The following is a 24,847-nucleotide window of genomic DNA, read 5'->3' on the forward strand; positions in this document are numbered from 1 at the left end:
ATTTCCCCATGCAGGGAAATTTCTTACCATACAAGTGCAAAGAACAGGCCCCACTACTTCTTAGCTGTGCCTCAGTTTCTTCATCAATAAAATGGGAATAATGGAATAGTATCTCGAATAGGCAATTGAGGGAGAGAACACATGTAAAGTGTTCATAAGAGTGTCTGGCACATACTAAATGATCAATAATGTTAATTATTATTATTACTATATTAATAATATTGAGGATCAATTACCATTGTAACCGTAATAACACCTGGTCTCATTACTCTGTGGATAGAAGCAGTTATATACAAGTAGATATGTAGGTAAGCAGTAAAGCCAAACCAGAGGCTCCTAATTGCCTTCATGTCTGCTGCTTCCTTATCCTGGAATTTTACCCCTTGTCTGCCTTCACGTGGCCAATTCCTCCTCCTATTAAATATCTCCTCTACCTGAGAGCCATCCCTGTTCACTCCCACCCAATGCTGTGCGTTCCTACAGAACCCCATTCAAGACTCTCATAGGATGCATTCTGCTTCTTTTCACCATTGTTCAAGGTCTTTCTTCCCTGCTGGACCAGTGGATAGATGATATGAGCAGTCATTCACCGAAGAAACACATTCAGCCAGCAAACATGTGAAATGGAGCTCAGTCTTGCCACATATTAAAGAAATGCATAAAAGCAACGAGATATTATTGTCACCTTACAGATGGGGGGAAAACCAACATTGATAAAAATAAGTGCAGGAGAGGGTAGTGAGAATAGAGCATATTCATACTCCATCAAAACATTGGCACAATATTTTGGATAGCAAATTAACATTTGCTAATTTAAAATGTTAAATGTGACCCAATAATTCTATTTCTAGGCTTCTATTCCCCAGAAATAATAGCACGAGTATGTAAGGATATATATACATATATTTAAGAATGTTCATTACAATATTTTTTGTAAAAACAAATAAAATTGAAACAATCTAGAGTGGCCTATCTATGGGTACTTGGTTAAGTGAAATTTGGTACGCCTCTCATAGGGTAAATTTCTATTACATGATTCATTAAAGTAGGGACTTTGTCTTCTTCACCACTGTGTCCCCAAGCCTAAGACAGCACCTAGCACATGGTAGGTGATCAGTAAATATTTGTTGAATAAATTAATGAATTTACGTTGAATGAAAGTTTTCATGGTGTAGTATTAAGAGAAAAAGAAGATTTCAATTATTTTGAATAGCATCCAGTTTTTTGTTTTAAACTGTACATGTACAAAATAATCAAAACTCCCATCCCCATGGATCAAAAGTTTGCTCCAATGTGGCTTTCACACTCTCACACCTCTGAGCTATCCAACTGTTCACCAGCAACAATGAAGCTCTGGTGTACACTTGAACGCTTGGAGAGCTGGTAAGCATAGCAGTGGCTGGAACGGTCTACAGAATCTGAAAAGGTGCATCTGAGGTGTCTCATACATAGAAACTCTAGGATGAAGGGGTGTGGGCTGCCTCCATATCATAGCTTGAGCATCTTCACACATGGCCACCAGACCACAGAAGGGGAAGATGAAGAAGAAGAAGGAGCCAGGCCCGGAGGTAGCATATTACATTTCTGTCCACTGACCAGATCTGGTTACATGCCCCCTCCCATCCCTCCTCATAAGGACATAAGAATTGTAGCCCTTCTGTGAGCTCAAGGAGGAAGAAGAAACGGTTTGGTGAACATGGAACACTGCTTCTTCCACTGGTTCCGCTGGCGATCTCTCACAGCGGTTGAGCGCTTCGATTGAGATCACGTATGTTCATGGGACGGCGTGTTCCAGGCACGTGGTAGGCAGCTGACAAATGATGTTTCTACTTAGCATTCTGCAATGAAGAATCTACTTGGCTACAGAAGGTATTCCTCTGTGAGAAAGCTATAAAAATGACCTTGGATAGCAGAGATCTCACTCAAAAGTAGGAGTGCTAATTGTGCTCGAATAATGGACTCGTGGTTCTCTTCTCTGTTGTCTGGGGCTCGTGAAATGAAACTGTCGAGCTTGACCTGGGCAAAGGGTTGCCTCCAGGAAAGCAGCCCTCTGGCTGTGGAGGTAAGCTGTTGCTGTCGACGTGTACACGTGTTTCTCCTATCACGTTCTTACCATGTGTTCTGCTCACCAAGTGGGCAATCGATCAGACAATGCAATTTATCCCGGGGGGCGGGACAGGACTGCCCACCTTTATATTCTCTGCTTGAATTCTCCTATCTTTTAATCTAACAAAGATCAGGTGACATCTGCCTATGTCTTGGCTGAGAGCTGGGGATAAAAACTGAGAGCTCGGTGTCCTGAGTTCCATCCTTGACTCTGCTTGGCGTCCGTTCAAAAAATCCTTACTGAGCACTTACAGTGCTAAGTGACGGGGACACAGCAGAAATAAATCAGAAAGTCTCAGATTCCACCTAGTGAGAAAGACATTAAATAATAATCACACAAAGATCTAATTGCAAATTGGAGAAGCACAATTAAGGAAAAGTACTAGGTTCTATGGCAGTTATGTTTTCATGCCCATTCTCCCCTTCTCACTCATCACCAGAACTCTCTACTTTTTAGCTGAGCATAAAGTCTTCTAGAACAAAGATTAGTTTTTCCAGACTCCTTTGTAGCTAGGTCTGGACACCTGACTAAATCTTCACCAATAGAATGTGAGCAAAAAAGGCCAGTTTTTCTATTGTCTCTTCTTCTGACTGACTGGAAGTCAGATGTGATGGCAGGAGCTAGAGCAATATTTTTGGACTATAAGACAGAAGTCATGTTGAAGAAGGAGCCTGGTCCTTCCTGATTGTGGAGCTGCCCACAGCCTTTAATATCTGCACACGCTTTTGCATGAGAGAGAAATAAATACTGCTTTTTGGGAATCTCTTTGTGGGAGAAGCATGACCTACTTTTTGCTAAAATCACCTCATCTGAAAGATAAAAAGGGGCCAAGTGCTTGAAGAGTATAGAGGAAGAATGTGGCAGGCAGAGGGAACCTCGTGTGCAAAAACGGCGAAGTGAACCTAAAAGAAAATTCGATTGGCTTAAAGGCAAAGAGTAAGAAGAGAGTGGTGTGAAGTCAAATAAGCAGGGGATGGCAGAGGTGAGTGGCTTTGCAATGAAATAAGTGTTCATCCTCGGGCCAGTCATTTAACTTCTTGGGTCCTCAGTTTCCCTGTCCGTTAAGTGGGACTAGCAGACACCCTTCCTGCTAGTCTGTGATGGACTGCGGCGATGATACGTTGAGAGGGCAAAAACAGCACGGTGCACTGGTGCAGAGCGAAGGCATTCCTACCAAGTTCAACCAAGTCCCAATCCTGTCTCTGCCACTGACGAGCTGTGTGGCTGGAGTTTGACTCAGTTTCCCCATCTATAAAATGGAGGTAGTAATAGTATTTACTTCATAGGGTGGCTGAGAGAATTAAATGAGTTACTATTTGTCAAGCACTTAGAATAGGACCCGCCACATACTGGGTGCTGTATATGTGTTTGTTAAATAAATAAATGAAAGAAAAGTGTTTTATGACTTCAAAGAATTACACGAATTGCACATAAGAGGCTCCCAGCTTTGGCTGAGACTCCTGGGGTCTCTGACTTTGCCTGGTCCCTCCCTACTCCCTAGCGCCTAGGGAAGTGCCCCCCTTGAAAGGAAATCTCATCAAAAGTGACTTTTAAAGAAGGAAATCGTGCAAAGTGCTTAGGCACAATGACTTCTCTGCACTGTCATTGCCTCTCAGCAATGAGGGTAATCGTAGCCCCTACTTTGGAAGGCTGCTGTAAGAATCAGATGATGTACATACAGAGAGGTTGGCAACCTCTTTGTGTAAAGGGCCAGATAGTAAATATTTTAGGCTCTGTGGGTCATCCGATTTCTGCTGCAGCCTCTTCATTCTGCTGCTGTAGCCCCCAAGCAGCCATAGATAATTCGTAAACGAATGGCCACGGCTGTATGCCAACAAACCTTTACTTATGGACATTGCAATTTGATTTTCATATAATTTTCATGAGTCATGAAATATTCTTTTGATTTTTTTAAACCATTTAAAAAATGTCAAAACCATTCTAGGCTCTCAGGCTGTTCAAAAGGAGGCAGCGGGTTGGACTCGGTCCAGGGGCCATAGTTTGCTGACCCTGATCCATAAATACTTGGCACAATGCCTGGCACATGGTAAGTGTGCAGTAGCTGGTGTTAACTCGTGTGTTATTAATACCAGCAAAAGAGCATCGGGCAGGGGCTGCGTGGTCCTGCAACCTACCATTCCACAGGAACCTGAAAACTTGTTCGAATCCGGGACTTTACTTTTTCTTCTTGCCATTTAAGCAGCTGGACCTGACCGAGGTCGAGGCTGGAAGTCGGGGCGGGGTGCCGGGAGAATGGCTGCATGAAGTCAATGCCTTGGATCAACAGCTTTCTCAACATCTTCACTGCTTGGACCCAAAACTGCCAGCTTGAAAGGGGCTTTATAAATGAGGAGCCTGTAAAGCAATTGAGAATCTGATTTTGCTGCAAAAGCATGATTTTAACAGATCTGTAGCTGTTCCCAACCTTTTAACACTGTCTCCTGTGAGTCAAGAGATTTTGATCTTGTAACTAAATTGACTCTGCCACGGGTTTGCCGTCCTCCTGGGTAAAAGCTCTGACATGCACGGCTTCAGACCCAACGCCCCTCAAAAAAACAGAAAGAAAGAAAGAAAGAAAAAACACAGCTCTCTTCTGTACCCAGTTATCCTCTATCTCATTTTCTCCAAATTGAAATTTCTTTTAAAAAAAAATAGTCATAATGAATGTCAGAATCAACTCCCTTGGCCCTAAATCTAGTGTTCTTTTTTTGGCAAGAGACATTTCTGTTTAATCCTAATGCTAATATTTAGGAAAGTGGCAGCAGATTTAAAACAGTTATTTGCATCATGCCAGAGATCTAGTGTGTTCTGGGGCCAGTCAGCCAGTGCATGCGGATCAGATCATTTCTTTTCATCTTTTTTTTGGAGATGGATTGCTGCCGAATCCAACAAGAAATGACTTCAAAATAAAGAGCTCAAGAGCAGCTTGGATGGGGCCGAAAGCAGTGGCTCTGGAAGCGCAGGCTTTTCTGGATGGAGCAACACCGTCCACATTCTCTAGCCCGAGGCAAGAGGCTGCCAGGCTCTGTTCCGGCGCCAGGATCCCTCTGGGCATGTGCCTGCCCGCAAAAGCTGCACTCACTTGTGATGAACACAGCCCTGGGGCTGGTTTGGTAGAGCTGGAACTATAAGAACTGCCTCATCTCCTACAGTCGAGAACAGAATATGCTCCTCCAATAACAGAGAGGAGAGAGAGGTAGGAGGAAGAAAAGAGGAAAAGAGGGGAGAAGGGAGAGGAGAGAGAGGGGAGAAATACAGACAGAAAGAGAGGAAAGAAGAGGAGAAACAATGAGCCAGTGCAAGAGGGGCTGGGAGAAAGCATGAGAAGGTAGGTAAGAGGGCGGGCAGGGATGCTCCCAGCCTGTGGGCCGTGTGCCCTTTAAGATGTGAGCCCCCTTAAAGAACAGCTTCCAGAAAGATCTGGAAAGATGAGCTGTCACCAGCAGACTTAGAAAAACAGGTGCATTTACTCACAAACCGAAAAACCCTATGGCTCACAAACAGAGTGGGGGTGTGTGTATATGTGTGTGAGAGAGAGAGAGAGAGAGAGAGAGAGAGAGAGAGGGAGAGAGAGGGAGGGAGAGAGAGAGAGAGGAAATTTCTCTTTTTCTTTGCTTTTTTCCCCTAAGCTCTGTTTTCTCTTGCAGAATAAGAGGTTATTCCCCCCGGAGCTCTGGTTGAGAAACTCAGAGTTCTAGAACTGCATAGAAGTTCCTCTTTGCCCCGAGATGAACACTTTTCTGGATGAACGGGACAGAGGCTTGGCTGGTAGGCAGGGAGAAGGGTGAGAGCTCAGGAAGGACATTTCAGCCCCTAGTCTCGTGGCTGTTGAAGAGAATCCCCAAGTGAGAGATCAAAGCTCAGCTTGTATTTCCAATTCTTCCCTGTCTAGAAAAAGGGAAACTGAGTCAAAGCTAAAAAAATGTGCAGGATGAAACTCCAAATTTATTCACCAGAATCTTCTGGCCCCAGCACTTTGGCCAGCACTTTCACAATGGTAAACCATTGTTCTTAGTAAAGATCTCCATGGGACACAAGGTTTATATTGTTGAAATAGAGTGATTTCTAAGACATTAAACAAAGAAGTAATTCTGTTCAGAATATTTTTGTATAGTAAAATCCAACACTTGTTCAGAGCTTACTATGTTACACATGTTATCTCATTAAATCACCACATTATAACCCTTATAGGTAGGTCTTACGAGTATTCCCATTTTATAGGTGTGCAAATTGAGTCTTAGATAGTAAGATAACTTGCCCAGGCTTACAGCTAAGAATTGGAAAAGCTAAGATTTGAACCCAGGCAGGTCCATTTGACAGCAGAGTTCTTGTGCTTAATCTCTAAACTACACTACTTTTTTGTGCAAAGAAATATGTTTGCAGGAGAACAAAAATGAAGATAAATAAAACGAACCCATCCTAAGGGAGCTTAGAGTCATGTCTAGTATATGTGAATAATTCATGAGTGAAGAAAAAGGGGAGGATTGGAGGTGGTGCTATGCATGGTCCAGACTCGGAGTGCCACTTTACTTTGGGTTAAGCCACTTCCTTCATCCCATTCTAGTGGGGGGGGAAGGGGGGGGGTGGTGTGTAAGTCTCAGGGAGAGCTTCCTAGAGGGGGATATATGTGACCAGTTGTCAACAGGTGAGCAGGGGTTTGTGATGTAGACAGGTGGTGGGACGAAGTTTCCAGGAACAGGGAACAGGAGGTTCAGAAGCATGGAGTCACGAATATGACACACTGTTCCAGGAATTGTCAGCAGTTCTAAATGCCTGGAACGTAAACTGCCAGATCAAGAGTCATGATAGTTGAGACTGGAGAAGTAGCAGGGGTCAGAGTTTAAAGGTCCTTGTGTTTAATACCAAAGAGTTTGGACTTCCTAGGGCCTCTGTCAACCTGTCTTGTTTGGAAGCATCATATATCCATCTGTAAGGCAGAATGATATACCTGGTAGGAAACTAAGTTATTGAGACCAAGCAAAATAGACCTGTATGCACTATAGGAACATCTGGAAACACAACCTTGATACAGCCAAAGTTGAGTTCACGAACAAGGGTAGGTTTACATCACTGTTTTTCTGAAGGATGGCGTCTAAAATCAGAACGTTCTGTTTTCTTCTTACTTCTTCTTATACACGAGCTTTCCCTAAACTGGCCATTTGTGATTCTCCTGCAGCACAGGCACTTGGAAAGGGACAAAGAGTATATTCTTTTCCGAGGCGAGGTGGGGGTGGGGAGTGATCTGCCCAGGCTCCGAGCAATCCTCCTCCTTTTTAAGAACCTTCTTTCTACCACAGAGACATTGACAGCTGCGTTTATACTCTTTGACTCATCCGATAGACAAAGTTGACTGGTGTGGTATTGTGATTTATAATAAGAAATATATATTTTTTTCTTTGTCCCATTTCTGGCACAGAGCTCCTAAAATCCCTGGAATTTCCTGCGATGAGAGTGATAAGGGTGTCTCTTGTTACGTTAATGAGGTGACTTTTGGAAGGCACCTAAGGATGCGCTGGTTGCCAGGAGAACCAACTCTGTAATTAGAGGGTTAGAACTTTCAGTCCCAGCCCCAGCCTTCCTGCGGAGGGGAGAGGGGCTGGAGATCGAGTTCAATCACCAATGGGCATGATTTAATCAGTCATGCCTGTATAATGGAACCTCCATAAAAACCAAAAGGACAGGATTTGGAGAGCTTCCAGGTTGGTGAACACGTGGGGCTTTGGAGAGAGTGGCACACCTGGAGAGGGCATGGAAGCTCCACGTCATTTCCCGATACCTTGCCTTATGCATCTCTTTCACCTGGCCGTTCCCAAGTTATATCTATTTATAACTAACTGGCAATCTAGTAAGTAATATGTTTCTCTGAGTTCTATGAGTTGCTCTAGCAAATTAATCAAACTCAAGGAAGGGATCATTGGAATCTCTGATTTATAGCCATTCAGTCAGAAGCATAGGTGACAACCTGGACTTGTGATTGCTGTCTGAAGTGGAGGGAAGTCTTGTGGGACTGAGCCCTTAACCTGTGGAATCTTATGCAATCTCCCGGTAGATAGTGTCAGAACCCAGCTGAACAAGAAAACATCCAGCTGGTTTCAGAGAATTCCTTGGATGTACAGGGAACCGCCCCCCTACGGTGGAATTGGGTGTTAAAAGCATAATTGCACCAATGGGAGATACATGGCTCAAGTTAGTTTAAACAGATTCTCTTTATGTGAAATAAGAATGTGAAATAACTCAAAGATAACCAGTTAGTTTGTATGAATGGTAGAATATGAAAGACATATTAAAACCTTGGACATCTGAGGCAGCCATCTTTTTTTTTTATACAGACTAAGTAAGAACTGGTACATAAAGAGAAGAATGAAAAACACACTCAGAGAGAAGCAGAAATGAGAGAGGGAGTACTGCCTGGATTCCTAGTACCTTTTCCAGTTTCTGAGAGCAATTCCGTTCTGAGGCCCAACTATATTCCTCCCCTGGGGTTTCATGAGATAGTCATATTTTTTAGTAAATCAATATTTTTTGCTTGAGCTCTTTTAAGTTGAATAGTTTTGACAGTCCCTAGATCAGAGCCCCCATCTGCTAGGGACCCCAAGAATCATAAAGACCAAGAGGATATACAGGAGGGGATGAGAAAAATCTCAAGGGCTAATATTGCTGAACCAAGTCCCGTATCTAAAGAGCCTGAACACAGTCAATTACTAGGACCTTTTCTCCAACATGGCATGTGAAATCCTCCTCCAATGCCTCTTGGATCAAGCTGGTGCTGAAGTCTTGACTCAAGTGTAGTGGCTGAAGATTTTGGCTTGATCGCCATGAACAGCCTTCATTAGATTGCCTTCCTTCTCCGATGAGCTTTCTTTACTCCCTCAGTCCACACAAATCTCTTCCTCGCTGCTCTTTCAGTGAATGGTTCCATGTATATTACAGCACCGACAACAATCAGCCTATTGCCATCACTGCATCTGGAGAGCTCTGTCTCCCCCAGCAGATAGTGAGTCATTGAGAAGCAGATCATGTCTCACTTAGCTCCATTTCTTCCACAGTTTTCCTCACAAAACCTTGAACCTATAACCTTTCAATGAATGCCTATAAAGTGTTTTTAAAGGGAAATTTTCACCAATGAATAAGGCCCATGTTGAGAGAAGATTTTCTCAATCCCCTCTAGACACCATGTGGAGGGGAATGGAGTGAATTCCACGGATGGAGCCTCCGTTTAGAGCCTACAGCTTCCCCTGCATCAGTTTGTTTATATGTGTCCAGTCCGTTCATTGGAACAAGGGAGGAGAGACACGGTTGCTTCCAGCAGGGTGCAGAGCCCAGGATCTCTCATGAGGGCTATCAATCTTGATACTGTCTCCCCTCTTTGGAGCAGTCCACACTTTGTTTCTTTTCCATCACAATGAGATGGAGATTCTGGAAGTCCCAGAAGGAGAGACTGACTGAAAAGATTCACTGGCTCTTTACCCACAGTCTTAATAGCCAAACCATATCCAGACACAGTAGCCACTTCTTTCCGGCCTCCACCTGAAGGTGGGCTCTTCAAGCATCTGAATGGTTCTGAGCCTCAGGGCCAGCACTAAGGCTTCTTAACCAAATTTCCAACCCCCTCCCCCAACAGATGAAAAGAGAGAGCTCCTTCCTGTCCACGGTGAAATCCACCGCCATCTTCAGAACACAAGGGAAAGGTTATCTACGGAGAAAGATCAAAGAGTAAGCCAAGCAAATTCTCAATCAAATGGGCTCATCAAGATTTTAGAAGTTTCCCACTTTCCCTTAGTACAGACATGTAACCACCTTACAGGAAATAATTCAGTGACCTTTCATCTACCAGATAAAGGAATTAATTTACTAGTATTCTCTGTTCTGGAAAGAAGGGAAAAAGATCACCCTGTGGTTAGTGCTAAACTTAAACTCCCGCCAGCATCTTACCAGAGAATTCTCCACAACAAAACTCTCCACCTAGGTTCCCACACAATGGCAGAGGGAAATCTAAACTCAGCTTTCCTAATCCTTGTGAAAAGAATAGACAGGGCCCTCAAATCTTCTTCATCCTGATTAGGACTCGCTCTGTGCTTTGGAGTAGAGCTTCCAGAGGACAGAACCTGGAAGGGACTCCCTCGGGCAAGAAGAACGAAGGAACATTCTGTTCAACAAACGTGCGGTGGTTTCCTAATGTGTGTTCAATACTTTTCTAGCCACTGCGGGGAAAAGGAAGCAAATATAAGACAACAAGCATAATGCTATTGATACTCTATATATGCTCCAGGATTTTCAGTTTAAAAAATGTTCTCAATTAGTTCACTAAATGTTAACAACTTTTTATGAGACAAGCAATGTGAGTAACACCTACATTTGATAGGTGAGGAAACGGAGGCTCAAAATGGTTAAGGCTCTGGTATAAGGTTCACATGATGAGTAAATGATGGTGTGATGAGACTAGAACTCCCAGTTTCTTACTTGGTGCCCTAGTCTTTCCATTCCCTATGCTTCCGTTTCACATACAGGGAAAGACAAGGTAGATGAAGCAAGGCAAGGCCATGTATGATTATCAAACTACATGTTTCAATAGATTACCTGAGAGGATAAAGAAAGGAAAAATTAGTGTGAGCCAAAGGGTCATGGACAGCTTCATGGAGGACGAGGGTCTTGACTGGACCATGAAAAAGAAAGAAAACATTCCATGAAAGGAAAGGAAAGAGTGAATAGAAGAAATTTTCTCAAAGAAGCTGGTAGTTTCCCAGAGTGTGAGACTTAGAAAAAGAAAAATGCAAAATGCAAAGGCCCATTTAAAAAAAAATCCAAGTAAGCTGAGCAGAGGCAGTAACAAACATCATTCTTCAGTCTGCACCAGACCAGATGAGAACCTGAAGGGCAGAAGAGAGGTCGGAAATTCAGCAAAGTAAAGAGCAAGCAATCGAAGAAAGGGGCCTGCTCTGCGCTAAGAACCGCCAGGCGCTCTTCCAAGCTTTCTCTAGAGCTTCACTCTCTGAGAGGAGGGACCCTCAGAACACAGAGGTTGGCAAGTCTTCCAGAAATCCATCCTCCAAGACGCACGTGATGCCACTAGCTCTACCTTGAGTTTCATGCAAACTTTGCTGTGTGGTGATGCCAAGAGGATGGCTGAGAAATCCCTTGATCTTTGGCACTGGAGAGAGTTTTGGTGTGGGTATTTTTCTCCTCTCCTGAATTTCAGTACTGGCTTCTTTCCTTCAGTTCAGCTCTCCTAGCAACAACACTAAAGTCCCTGGGCCAAGGTGAACTTTGAGAGCCTGGGCCTCTCATTGGGTTGGTAGAGGAATCATTCCGCAGGTCTCTTCTCTGCTCTGTATCTGCCAGAACTGATATGTATTGAAGCAAGGGAGCAGTTGAGTTGACCTCGAGGTGGAAAGATCTGGACCACCTATTCCAGAGCCGCCCAGCTGAGAGAACCCATTTCAGTAGTCATGGTGGCAAAGAAAAGTCAAGGTCAGCGAAGCAGGCAATCATAGGGCATGCTTCCCCTGCCTCCCCCACCTGACCCACTTCTCTACAATCCACCTGCTTCAGCCACCTCAGGCCCGGTCCCAGCTGCCAGATTCTAACTGAGGTAGTTCCTCAAATTGCCAGGAGACTGCTATCCAAACTGTCACCCCCTGATCAGAAAAGAAGGAGTTATGGAAAGTAACTGACAGCACCTGAGCGATCTCTCATTTGGATTAGATCAAGATCTTTAAATATTTATAAAGTTCTGGTATCTAAAATAGCCAGCATTTGCCTTGCACGCAGGCTGTTGAAATATGGGCTCGTGCATTCTAAACTGAATACTTGTCTGAACAGTCATATATTTTGTTTGTGTGTGAGAGTGTGTGTAACAGTGTGTGTGTGTATATGTTGAAAAACCTATTGCATTATGTTAAATATCCCAAGGGCTTCATATAGAACATGACTGGAATGAATATAGGACAAGAATAACTTTTTTCTATCTCATTAGATGGTCTGAGTTTTGAAATCTGCTCTAAAAGTGTGGTAAAGTGTGCAGTGTTGTAGATTAATGCACTGAATACATTTCTACAGTTCTTGATGTGTTTCATAAAAGGTCCATTTCAAAAGTGTGCTGTATTATAGGTGAACACTCGCAGTAAATAATCTTGTTACAGAAACCTAAGCAATTTTTACAAGGCGTATTTCTGGCTGACTGAACAATTTATTCTCCAGATGTCACATTGTATTTTTCCAATATAAAATGAAACAGCTTTTTTTTTTTTCTTTTAAGGCCGACTGTGCTGCTTTGTCTGAGTCTAGAACAAAGGATTTCTCCTTAAGGAGGCTGATGCGATGTTAAAGCCCATCCCTTCAAAATTAACACCACACCTGGGAAGAGCAGGCAGCACCATGGCTGGCTTTGCTTTTCAGGAATGACACTTGACAATCAGGCAGGATGTTCCCCTGGGTCATCCAGTCCAAGAAAACCCACTGACTTCTTGAAAAGCCAGAAAAAGAGAGAGAAAAGGGGTGAGGATAGTAAACGGGAGAGAGGAGGAGAAGAGGGGACTATAGGGTCTGCAAGGAGGCGGGAGAGAAGAGAAGAAAGAAGAAAAGGAGAAAAGAAGAAAGGAGAAATAGGAGGCAAAGGTAGAAGGATGAAAGGAGATGGAAGAGCAGGGAGCAAAACAGGAGAGAAGATAAATAAAGGCGAGGGAGACGAGAAACTGTGAAACAAGATAGATGGCTGGAAGAGATGGGAAGTATGGGAGAAATATGCAAATTCTGCTGCCACCAGCGGCAGCATTTGCTGAGATTTTCTGCAGAATATTAGGCCCATGAAATACTCCACGAAAACAAAAAGAGCTCCACGATCAAGCAATTTTGGAAAACAGTGAATTCTACATACACTCCCTTCCCTTGGAGACTCACAATGCACCTTAGCACGTAAAAGCTATGAGAAGTCTCGCTGGAAAGAAACTTGAGTTTAACTTCATTTAGCCTCGTGTCTCCCAACTTACTTGAACTCCAAACTTCTTTGTTTTTCCCCCGACAAGGCATCTGTGATCATGTAATTTGGACACGTTCTCCTAAAGGTTTCAGGCACACTCGTACATTGTGCCTAGAAAGGCTGGATGGTCTCACACCATCCACTCCCTTGATGTCAACAGTGTGTGTGAACCAAAATACTCTCCCTGGAGCTCTATAGCTACAGGACACTTACCCAGGGTGAGGCCCTGGTAACTTTGGCTAGCTACGGCTAGAGAGACAAATAATCCCCGACATTTCAGCGGCAGTATTACGAAGGTTTATTTCCCACTCACTCTGTATGTCACTGCAGCAAAGCTGAGGCTCTCCAGTTCTGCTCCATCCGTCTTCCACAACCTGACATCCAGGTCCCATGGCAGAGGGAAAAGAGGAAGGACCCGTGCACCGTCTCTTACAGCTTCTGCCCAGAGTATCATACATCACATTCCATTGGCCAAAGCAAGTCACGTGACCAAGCCTGCCGCCAAGGGGCGGGAAGTAGCGTCTCCATCAGAGAAGCGCTGCAAGTCACGTGGCGATGCTGGAGAGAGTATAAACCTCTTACAAGGGGAAGAGTGGATAAATGACAACAATAACACAAGCTACCGAGGTTAGAGGGAAAAGCTGTGGCCTGTTGGCACGTGTTTTAGGGGCTCCTTATTTTAGGTTCGGCCATCTCGTGGTCCCAGAAGGTGAAAAAAATTAGAGGAGGGCTGGAAATGATCTGGTGTATTAACTAATACAGGTGGGTCCCACTTTAAGAAAATTCTATGTATGAAAAGTAGGGTAAATATTAGGGTTTAAGTGTCCACAGAGGACAAGAAATCTTTACTTAGCAAAAGATTTGCCAGGAAAGGTCCAGTGAACACAGTTGTGTTTAATTCAATGTACTAGATTGAACCACACAAAATTACCTCTTTGAAGTTAAAAAAAGAAGTTACCAATCAGCAATGACATATGGCTCAACCTAATACAAAAATTTAATTTATATGCATATTGTCAGAAACCATCATTGAGGATGGCTGAAAGGTTTCATCTCGGGTGCCAACCATGACTGACTGGGAGTGTTGAGAAGGATTCTGAAGTGGGGTCTAGTCTCAGCAAGAAAGAGCAGGTGATCAGCAAGTGCTGACTGCTATTAGAGCAGAGCCCTTGTGCCATGGATTGGCCATCCTTGGTCTCCTGCAGCACAGGAGGGGGTACAGCCCTCTCCTCAAGCCATCCACATATCAGCAGCAGTCCCCGAAACCAGGATAGGTGCCTTCCACCGGCCAAAACCCAAAGAATTTCTGCTAGAGTGCCAGCAGTATCTCATTGAAGGAGGTACTGTAGGTCAACTCAAAATTCCCCTCCTGGGGAAAAAACCAAACAACGTTATTTCTGGGAACTAGACAAAACTAAAATAAAATCATACTATGGAGTGAGCAAGCCATAAGGCAGAAAGAGGCACCCAGGCAAACCCTGAGGTTTTCCGCTTGAGCTTCTTCACAGCAAATGTTTGCTCCAGCAAATGGAGCAGGGCCTTTGCACTGGCTGTTCCCTCTGCCTGGAACAGTCTCGCCCAAGATATCCACATCTCTCGCTCCCTTACTTTCTTCAGGAGTCTACTCAGATGTTGCCTTTGCAGAGAGGCTTTCTCTGACCACTCCATGTAAGGGCTTCCCCTGTTGCTCTCGGTTCCCCTTACGTGGCTGTATTTCCCTTCAGAGGACTTACAACCATCGGATGTGATGATGATGTGAGTGTATAATAAACACTCAATAAACGACTCTTGAGTGAGTGAATGAATGAAACAGGCCAGTAACATTGTGGTCCAGAGGAACAGAAACACCTAAAAGAAACAGCCTTCCTCATATAGATTTATTGCTGAAAGTCGAAAAAAAAAGAGATTCTGAGTAGTGATTCCACAAATGTTTACTATGACATTGCATTTACGAACTTAAACTAAATAGTCATAAAGGAATAATGTCCAAGTGGGAACCACTTCAGAAGAGTGAACAATAGACTGCGCCACTGAAGAAAACTCCCGAGTGATGAAGAAGAAGACAGACAGGATAATTGCAGCGTCATCTCCAAGGAGGATGGCGGTTAGAAATGAAGAGGAGAGAAGACGGGAGGGTGTATTTAGGAGACCCAGTTTACACATAAAAGGACTATCAAAAAGGTAAGACTAGGTGGACCAGAAGGGAAGAACAAAGAAAATGGCAGTAGAAAACTTGTTTGAGCTAAAGGAAAGAGCAAGAGAGTTTTCTGAACACCAGGCAAATTAGTAAAAATGAGTCTTTTGGGAAACTAACCTAATTTGAGGATTTACTGAGTGCCAGTCACTGTACCTAGTGTTTACAATATATCATCTCATTTAATCCCACAACCACAGGCAAGGTAATACTAGCATTACACCCATTTCACGGAAGAGGAAATGGAGTTCGAGAGTGGCGTGAGCAGTTCAAGGTCACGCTGAGGGCAGTGAGCCAGGAGTCATGTCTTTCTGCTCCCAGACTTCACTCTGACCAAGGTGCCCCCTGCCTCTTGGTGAATGAGACGTGCTCAGGGCAGACTGGCAGGCAGCCTGCTGCAGGCCCCAGGCACGCGCTGGCTGTCTCCAATGTTAGCAATGAGGAAAACACGCCCCCTCCGCTGGAGAGCTGTGAGGGCTTTGAGTTGGTTTTCCAGAGGTAGGGATTTTTTCACTGAGTTGTTCTCTCTCTCTTTCTCTCCCCTTTCCACACTAATAGCAGCATTGATAAGCCAAGTCAGGAGGGTGGTATCTGTTCTTGGAACAAAGCACAGGGCAGTAGTTAAGCTCAGCCTTTGGAGCCAGACAGCCTGGGTTTGAATGCTGGTTCTCCCAACTCACTAGCTGTGTGACTTTTTCCAAGTCAATTAACTTCTCTGTGCCTCAGATTTTTTTCCTTTTTTTTTTTTAAAGATTTTATTTTTTTTCCTTTTTCTCCCCAAAGCCCCCCGGTACATAGTTGTCTATTCTTCGTTGCAGGTCCTTCTAGTTGTGGCATGTGGGACGCTGCCTCAGCATGGTTTGATGAGCAGTGCCATGTCCACGCCCAGGATTCGAACCACGGAAACACTGGGCCGCCTGCAGCGGAGCGCATGAACTTAATCACTCGGCCAGGGGGCCAGCCCCTGCCTCAGTTTTCTTATCAGAAAAATAATAATGATAGCTGCCTCATAGGGTTCATATAAGGATTAAATAAATTGAGACATATAAAATCCTTGGCACATAGAAAGCGCCCAGTAGAAGTGGTATTTCATTAGCTCTCTGGCCCTGATGGAGCTCTGGTCTCAGTGTCTTACACCCTCGCCTGTAGCTCCCAGACCCTGCACAGGCGCAGCTGGCGTGCAGATACTGCTTCATAGAAGAGATTCTGGCCCTGTTTCACTGGTCTCTCCCCAAGCCCGCTCGCCACCCTCTGTAGGCGGAGGGCTGCAGCAAACCCTCTGTAGCCTGGCCTGTCTCCTTGGGCCTTCTCCGTGGTCGCTCCCCCTTCACACCATTTAGTCAATGCCATTAATCAAAATCCTATAGCAGAGAGCGCATGCATAAGTCCGACACATTTATTGCCATGGCAACAATTCAGGCACTTGTCCCAGTGTCAGGCTATATCAGTGGAGATAAATTCCATTGTTTTCACAGTGACAGTTTTCTCTGTGTTGGACTTAATCCATGGAAAAATATAGCCTTTCTCCTTATTTAAGAGAGTGAGAGAGAGCTCGAAAGAAAGAGAAAGTGACCTCTGGGTTTCTTACCCTGTGCATTCAGAACTGAAACCAAGTTTTTTCCTTTCTTTTGAATGAAGGGGGACATTCAGTGATTTGCAGCAGCATCATACTGATCAATTGATCAGCAGTATCCCAATAACCAAGCTTCTCCTCTTTGGAACCTGGACTTCCAGGAGGGCTCAGATGCATCCAGAAAATGTACAAAAGCCGGCTCTGTCTGGCCTTCGCTGTCAGCTCTGTGGATACACTGGGCAGATTCAGCCTGAGGCCTCAGCAAACAGTGTCGGTAGAGAGAAACGGGCTTGCTCATAATGAACATTTTCCCCCGGTGAATAGCGTCTCTCACCCGAAGAAACGGCCTCTTCTGCTTCGTGCAGATGAGCTAAGGGTCCTTTCCCCGTCTTCCCCGGCGTCTTCGCCCCAAGGCTCACTGCTCAGCAGCATTAAAACCCAACTTCCGTATTACGTGCATTTGGGGTCAGCCCACACTCACCACACCCACACTTTGGGGAGAAGTCGATTTGCCTGTTATCAGCCCCTGGATCCCCTTCTATGCTGAGTCTCTTTCCCATCCCGCCTGCTGGAGTCCATCAGTCCCCGGAGGGGAAATTCAGTCTGAGTCCAGAAGCCTCTTTGAGCATTGGTGTGAGCCCGGCCCTCTGCTGGGTGCTGAGTGGAATGTAAGTGACGGAAGACACTGCCCTCAGGTTGCTGTCAGTCTAGTGGGACACACTGGCATTCACTCACTCATTCGTTCACTCATTCATTCATTCTCTGCTACCAACCATTAAAGCACCCACTCTGTGCCAGGTACTTGACACACAGCACCTGGGTATTAGTTTCCTCTTGCTTCCTCTTCCTCTTACCACACACTTAGTGGCTTAAAGCAACACAAGTGTGTTCTCTTACAGTGCTGGAGATCAGAAATATGCAATGGGCCTCACTGGGCTAAAAGCAAGGTGTTGACAAGGCTGCCTTTCTTCTTCTCATTCTGGGGCAGAATCTATTTCTTTGCCTTTTCCAGTTTCTAGTGGCTGCCTGTTTTCCTGGGCTCTCGGTCCTCCATCTCCAAAGCCAGTGACGTGGGGCTGAGTACTTCTCACAGCGTCGTCATCTCTCTGTTTGTCTTCTGCCTCCCTCTTCCATTTTTAAAGACCCTTGTGATCACATTGGGCCCACCCGGGTAACCCAGGGTAATCTCTCTAATTTAAGATCAGCTGATTAACATCCATAATTCCACCTGCAGGTCTGATTCATCTTCATCACATAACATAACAGGTTCAGGGACTAGGATGTGGACATCTTTGCAGGGGGATAGGGGGGATTATCTCACCTACTGCAACCTGCAGATGCTGAAACTTCTGTGTAAGGTAGATATCATTATCCTCATTTTACACGTGAGAAAACACTGGGTCAGAGAATTAAAGAGACCTGCCCAGGCCATACAGCTAAGTACATGGTATAGCTGAAAATGGAACACAGGATTCCAAAGACTCCCACATTCTTTCCTACCTGGACCAAAGTACTTCCCTCATTTGTTCACTCAATAAATAGTAATTATTGAGCATCTAATATGTGCATCTCTGTAACACACCGTTTTGGGGACAGGGTTGAAAAACAAGGTGATGCCCCTAACAGAAAGACAGGATGGTATATAATTGGGTGAGGAGTTGTCCTGAGAAGAGGAAACTCTGTATGAGCTGAGATAATCCAGGAAGGCTTCCAGGAGGTGGTGGAGTTGGGATTGCATCAAAAGAAGGTACAGAAAAATAGCTCCATTCCTTCCAGACTCTTGGATGTGTGCGTATGGGAGGGGGTGGGGCTTGCCCCCCAACCCCTGCCCTCAGCTCCTCGGGGCTGGGAGGTATTGATTCTTTCTAAACCTGGAGTTTAAATTTGTTGTTTCAACTTCCATAGAGGCCTCAGCAATTTTCCACCAAGGTAATTTCCCTTTGGATTTAGAGTCCAATTGGATGCTGTGTTGCCTCCATCCCGGGTGCTAGAGGCGGTGGTGATAGAGGCAGCTCTCTATTAGGCTGCAGGTTAGGCCCAAGGCCTGCCTGCACTGCTCATGTGGGCCCAGCGCCGAAGCCTCCTTTACTTTTTCTTTCCTCCCCTCTCTCCCTCTCTCCCTCCCTCCTCCCTATCTCCTTCCCTCCTTCCCATTCTTTTCTCTTCTTTCTTCACTTATTTTTCAAAAAAAGGTTAGGGGTGGTGGCACAAGATGGGTGTGCTGTGTCCTTAGAACTCTCCTGGGAACCTCCTCCAGATGAGCAAGGCCTGTGGCTCTTAGCTGGGCCTCCCCGCTGTGGGTCACATCAGCTCCTTCTGCGCTGGGTGGCCCCTAGGCCTCGGCTCTGGTGAGGCCTGTAGCCTGTCAGTCCTGAGAGTGCAGGAGCGGAGGCAAGACTGCGCCGCCCCCCGCCGCAGCCCTCTTCTGGTTCTGGCGCAGGGGCGTTGCTTGAGGGTGAAGTTCCTGTACTCCTGGCCCTTTGTCCCGGAAAAGAACCCAAATTGCAAAGCGGAGCTCTGCATCTGGTTCCCTGTGTGGGTGCAGGAGAGGGGAGATTGGTTACGGGAAGAAGACTTGGTGTCTTCGCAATGGCATTTCCTGAGCCCTGAGAAACTATGAATTATGGAAGAAGGGTGACATTTAAACACTGTTTTCAGTACAGTGAGTACGCCAGAAAGGAGGCCCAGAGAACATAAGAGAAGAAACCAGGTGACAGAGGACTGGAAGGAGAGAGAGGGGACAGAAGGAAACTTAAGAAATGGCAGGCAGTGGGGTAGACTGGAGCAGCTGGGCCACAAAGAAGGGAGGGAAGGATTCAATGGAAACTACAGAATTTGTAGATAGGAGGGGCCTAGGAGAAGCAAGCTGGGAGGAAGGAGGGCTTGAAGATGCCCTTCCAGAGCTACTTACAGAAGACTAAGATGCCATCAATTCCTACCTCAAACAATGGCGGGCACCGGAGATTATGGGGGCATAATAGCATTACTGGATGCCCTTACTGGGTGTATTAACCTGGAAGGAAGGTGAGGAGTAGATCACAGAAGGTCTTGCAGTTTGAGCTGAGAGGTGATAAGATCGGGGCTATACCAGTAATCAGGTTTAGGGGCTATACCAGTAATCAGGTTTAGAGAAACCATAGAGGGTGAGGGGATAAAGGGATGGGCTCATGAGTAGCTCTGGGGTTGGTTTGTTCTCTGGCATTCCTGTCAGTTATTTCAGGGCCTGCAGTTATAGACAACAGGAAGTACGAATCTCGTTGCACTGAGTGAAACAAGTTGCCAAAGTCCGCTTGAAGACTAGGAGACCTCTACATCCTGGGGAGAGAGGGGGCCTCAGAGCATAAAAGGATCTCAGAGAAAGTCGAGCAAAGAACAAAGAGGATTTTGAAGCTGAGGTTGAGACAGGTTTTGTTTTCCCCACAGTACCAAGCAAAGCCTTTGCTGTAAGGCAGTTTCCCAAATTTCAGCTCATCACCATCTTCCTTCATGGTTTGGGCCCAAATCCTGGACCATGTGCAATGTACATGTTTCTCCACTCTCTCTGATGACCTCCCTATTTCATTTGCTTATTTTTTTAATTGACTTATTTTTTTAACTCATCGTATTTAAAAGGGAAAAGTGTATCACTAGCGTAACTGGAAAATGGGTGTCACTTACCATAAAGAGAAGCTGAACAGAATAAATACACTGGATGTGAAACAAAGGGATTAAGTGATAGGCATTCATGATTTCTGCTTAAGGTTTTGTGCCTGAGGTCTGGTTTCCCTTGAAAGGGAACTTACTGAGTTGTGGACAGTTATTTAAGACAAAGCCACTCGAAACAGAAATCTTCTCCATGGAGTAATTACAAGGATCGAAAGCAAATTGTTATAGAAGCAACCTTCCCACCCCAGGAATCCATGTTGTGTGTGTGTGGGACACCTAAAGTAATCTCCCAAACTCAAGTGGTAAGTGTCCAGGATTGGGGGAAATGCTGCTGAAAGATGCGGTCTTAGCACAGTTTCTTGGAGGACAGCCTGAGGCACAGCTAACGTGCTAGGGCTTTATTGGATGTACACTCCCAGGGCGTCAAGAGTGAGGGAAAGGACACCCAAGGCAGGGATGAAGGGAAAGCAACTATAAGTGGGTGCATTACTGACCTAGCCACAGCCTCACATTGCTTGGTCCTGTAGGACATCCCTGGAAAGACTATGGAATCATTGCAACTCAGAACTGTCCGTCAGAAGAAGGAAGGGTGAGAAATTTATCTGCAGACTTTTCCCCATCTTTTCACTCTCACTAAATGGAGTTTTCTTCCCAAAGCATTCAATCCTCAACACTTCTGGTTTGGGTTGCACCTTTGGACTCTGTGGGTTCAATCTGGTCAGACCTGGGCACTGGAGCTACTACAGTGAGCACGATGGAGGTCACGCTAAAATGCGGCTCTATTCCCAGGGAGGCTGAGATGGCCAACAGTGTTAGGAGACGAGGTGCCGGTGATGGTGGCTGAGATAGCTCCCTTTCCTCTTCTCTATGGTGGCAGGTTGAGGTAAGCAATGCAGGAGACCCCATCACATGCTGAAGTCCTATGGATCTGAGCAGATCCGTCACCTCTGTTCCCTCTTCTGTTGACTGAGAAACCAGGACAGGTCATGCCAGGGGTTCTACCTTATGACAAGTCTCTGTAGATGGGACGGGCGGACAGCCTACGAAAATCCAAAGAATTGTATCAGTTTGTTCCTGTGCTAGGGTCAGTGGAGGTTCACAAGTCATTGAATTGATATGAAAACTCACGGCAAGAAGAAATGAGGAGAGATGTAATGAGGTTTATGTGGCAAATTATGATTTGGGAGGTTGACAATACACTTGCTTTTCCACAGATTACTGAAACTGGGAACCAGAGAGCCATTTTAGAGCTGGAAGGGACTGCCAAAATCGTCTCCTGTAACTCCTTCCTTTTATGGAAGAGGGGTGACATCAGCAAGATGGTGGAATAAGAAACCCTGGATTCTCCTTCACCCCATGAACACAAGTCATCAATAATTCACGGATAAATCCCCTTTGTGAGAAATCCAGAATCAGTTGAAAGGCTCCTGCGTCCTGGGTGAGCATGAAGCCAGTAGGGAAATTCAAGACACTCACTTGCCATAATCCCCACCTCTAACACAATGCCATAGGATTGGGAGGAACCCCGCCAGTTGTCAGCTTCTCCCAGAGGAGGGAAAGAAACAGACCGTGCATCCAACCCTCCAACGTTTCCAGGGGTACCCAGAGAACTGGCTTCTGTCAAGCCTTTCTCAGGGTGCTGATGGAGCCCAGCATAATTTAGCTGCTGGAGGCTAGTGAGAACAGAGATAGCAGTTTTGTCTAGCACACAACTAGTTGCCACCGCCTCTCCCCCTAGTTCAGCATAGTGCCAATAGGTGAAAAACCCCAGATGCCAACTTTTCCCCTGCGAGGGAAAGAGTCGGACAGAGCACCCAGCAATCCAACTTTTGGGGGGCTGCCTGAGGAACCAGCTTCAGTCTCTCTTGTCTTGGACAGCTGACAGGAACTATAATACGCCAAATGCCTCCGGGCAGTTAAGAACAAAGAAAGCGACTGGACTAGCAGGAAGGTTGGCTAGGCCCCCAGAGTCTCTGGGCAGGCTGCTTGGTGAGGATCTTCTCCTGTGTGAGGCCAGTCCATGAACACTGGGTAAGGTATCTGTTCTGTCGAATGCACAGACACTAACACAGAGAGTCAAGGAAAATGACGAAACAAGGAAATACGTTCCAAACAAAGGAACAAGATAAATCCCCAGAAACAGACCCTAATGAAGCAGAGCTATCTGATTTACCTGACAGAGAATCCAAAATCACTGTCATAAAGATGCTCGCAGAGGTCAAGAGGACAATGCATGAGCAAAGTGCGAATTTCAACAAAGAGAAAATGTAAAAAACAGAAATATACCAAACAGAAATCAGGGAGCTGAAAACACCATAACTGCCCTGAAAAACTCACTAGAGGGGGTCAACACCAGACTTGAAGTTCTGTGCCCACCGTCACAGGCAAAGCTGAAACTTGAACCCAGCTCTTCCAACCCTAAGCCCAGGGCTCAAGCCGCTAGTACACTGCAGCCCCGGATAAATGACCTTCTCCGCCTCACCGTGAAATGACATAGCATCAATCAGAGTTACATCTCCAACTTATTACTTTGCTTAATAGTGGATTTAATGTAAATTTAATGTTAAAGACCCATGATACAGAAGCAAGAAATTAAGGTAGTAAACCTTTGTTTACTCTTTCCTAGCCTACCATTCTAACCAACATACTGCAGTGGTTTAAATTGTATGTATTTCTATATAACACTTTTATCTTTTTATATAGTATATATATATATATACTATACATACATACACGCACACACACTTTTTAAATTGTCAAAATGTTCCTGGTCGTAGGCTAGTCACTTTCACTTACCTCAGTGACGTTGGAAAAGCCCTCTTTCGGTAACTTGGCATTATATTGCATCTTTTCCCTGGCAGGTTTACGTTGTTTTTTTCCATTTCTTTAACTGACATTTTGAAATGTGCATTTATTTTTCTTTTTGTGAAATGCTCTTTTGTGGAAATGAGACCGTGTTTGCATAACAACTAAGATCTTTGTTTTAAAATGCTTGGGGCTGTTATAAGAAACTTTCATCTCTAGGAAAAAATAAGCTTGTGAGCCAAGCCCAGATAGACAGTTGAATTGGGGAGCTGGTTTAAATGGGGGCTAAGTGGATAGGAAAGTGATCGAGAGTTTGTTTTACTGTAAAATATGACAAGTACACAGCAGTCTTTTCCACTGGAATGGGGAATGGGATGTTGCTTGGGTTCCAGTGTTAGCATGGAATTTCTTGTTTGCTCAAGGAAGAAACAAGATGTCAAAATTTGATGGATACAGACAGTGAAAAGAGCATTTTGTTAGGAGTCAAAAGAGCTAAATGCAAGCCCTTATTTTCCTTAATCCTCAGATTTTCTAGGTGCAAAATTGGGATAACAACATCTTTTCAGTCCTACCAGGGACTCTCAGATCATAAACTGGCTGCGGGGGGAAAAGGGATAGTGGCAAAACTAGAAAGATTCTCGTTCCTAGAATCACTCATGCTCAAATTAGAGAAATCCAACAGCTGCCTAAACTTCATAGTGGCCGTGTGTCCTGGAGGGGCTGCCTGTCTGCCTCTCGTTTCCTCTGCTGTGACAAAGGCCTGACTGTACTCCAAAGGCTCCTGCTTCCCTCAATGGTGCAGAGCGCTGCTGGGAAGCAATTTCCCTGGCGGGATTTCTATCTCCTAACCTTCCTGGAAGTTCAGTAGGACCATATAAATGAGCTCTAGCCAATGGAAGATGAGCAGAAATTATGCCCACCACTTCCAGATATTGCCCATTAAAAAAGATTAGGGGCAAGCTTCCCCTTCTTTTCCTTTAGAATGTAGAAGACCTACAGAATGAGTTTGAGAGTCTCATATTGAAGATTCAGAGCTACAAGATGGAAGAAATCAAAATCTCTGAATCAGCTCTTGAAAGCGAGCCTCCCAATTAGGGACAACCAGGTAATATCAGCATGATGGCTGAATAGGAGGTTCCAGCCCTCAAACCCCAATAGAAACATTGACTTTAACAATCACTCATTAAAATGAGAATTCCTTTATGGGATCTTAGGAATATAGCTAAGATGTTCTAGCACCTAAGTGAAATAAAAAATCAAAGAATAGGTGCATTGAAGAGGTTAAGAACAATTTCATTTACCAATGTCGCTCCTCCCCCGAGATGGCCCAGCTCAGGGTCAGATGAGACTCTCCTCAAACCATGATTTTTCCCAAAATGGAAAGTGAGAGCAAAATGAACATCTGGCTTCTGTAGCCTTGTGGAACAGTGACTGAAAGGCCCACTTCTGCTCACCCCATCCTGCACACTAAAGGGATTGTTATGACTGAATAGTCTGGGGACAACTAGGGGCAGAGAAAAGAGACAGGCTTTTACAGCAACTAGCATG

At 45.0% G+C, this 24,847-nt stretch overlaps 1 long non-coding RNA gene across 1 annotated transcript; it reads left to right on the forward strand.

Annotated features, from left to right (window-relative positions):
- The first annotated feature begins 3,104 nt into the window (after positions 1-3,104).
- On the forward strand, positions 3,105-18,364 carry LOC138923358 (uncharacterized). Its single transcript, XR_011436854.1, has 3 exons — positions 3,105-5,435; positions 12,363-15,263; positions 16,095-18,364. It is a non-coding gene; the product is annotated as an uncharacterized lncRNA (long non-coding RNA).
- The last annotated feature ends 6,483 nt before the right edge of the window (positions 18,365-24,847 follow it).

This window comes from Equus caballus, chromosome 3, assembly GCF_041296265.1.
Source record: "Equus caballus isolate H_3958 breed thoroughbred chromosome 3, TB-T2T, whole genome shotgun sequence".
NCBI classification, from domain to species: domain Eukaryota; kingdom Metazoa; phylum Chordata; class Mammalia; order Perissodactyla; family Equidae; genus Equus; species Equus caballus.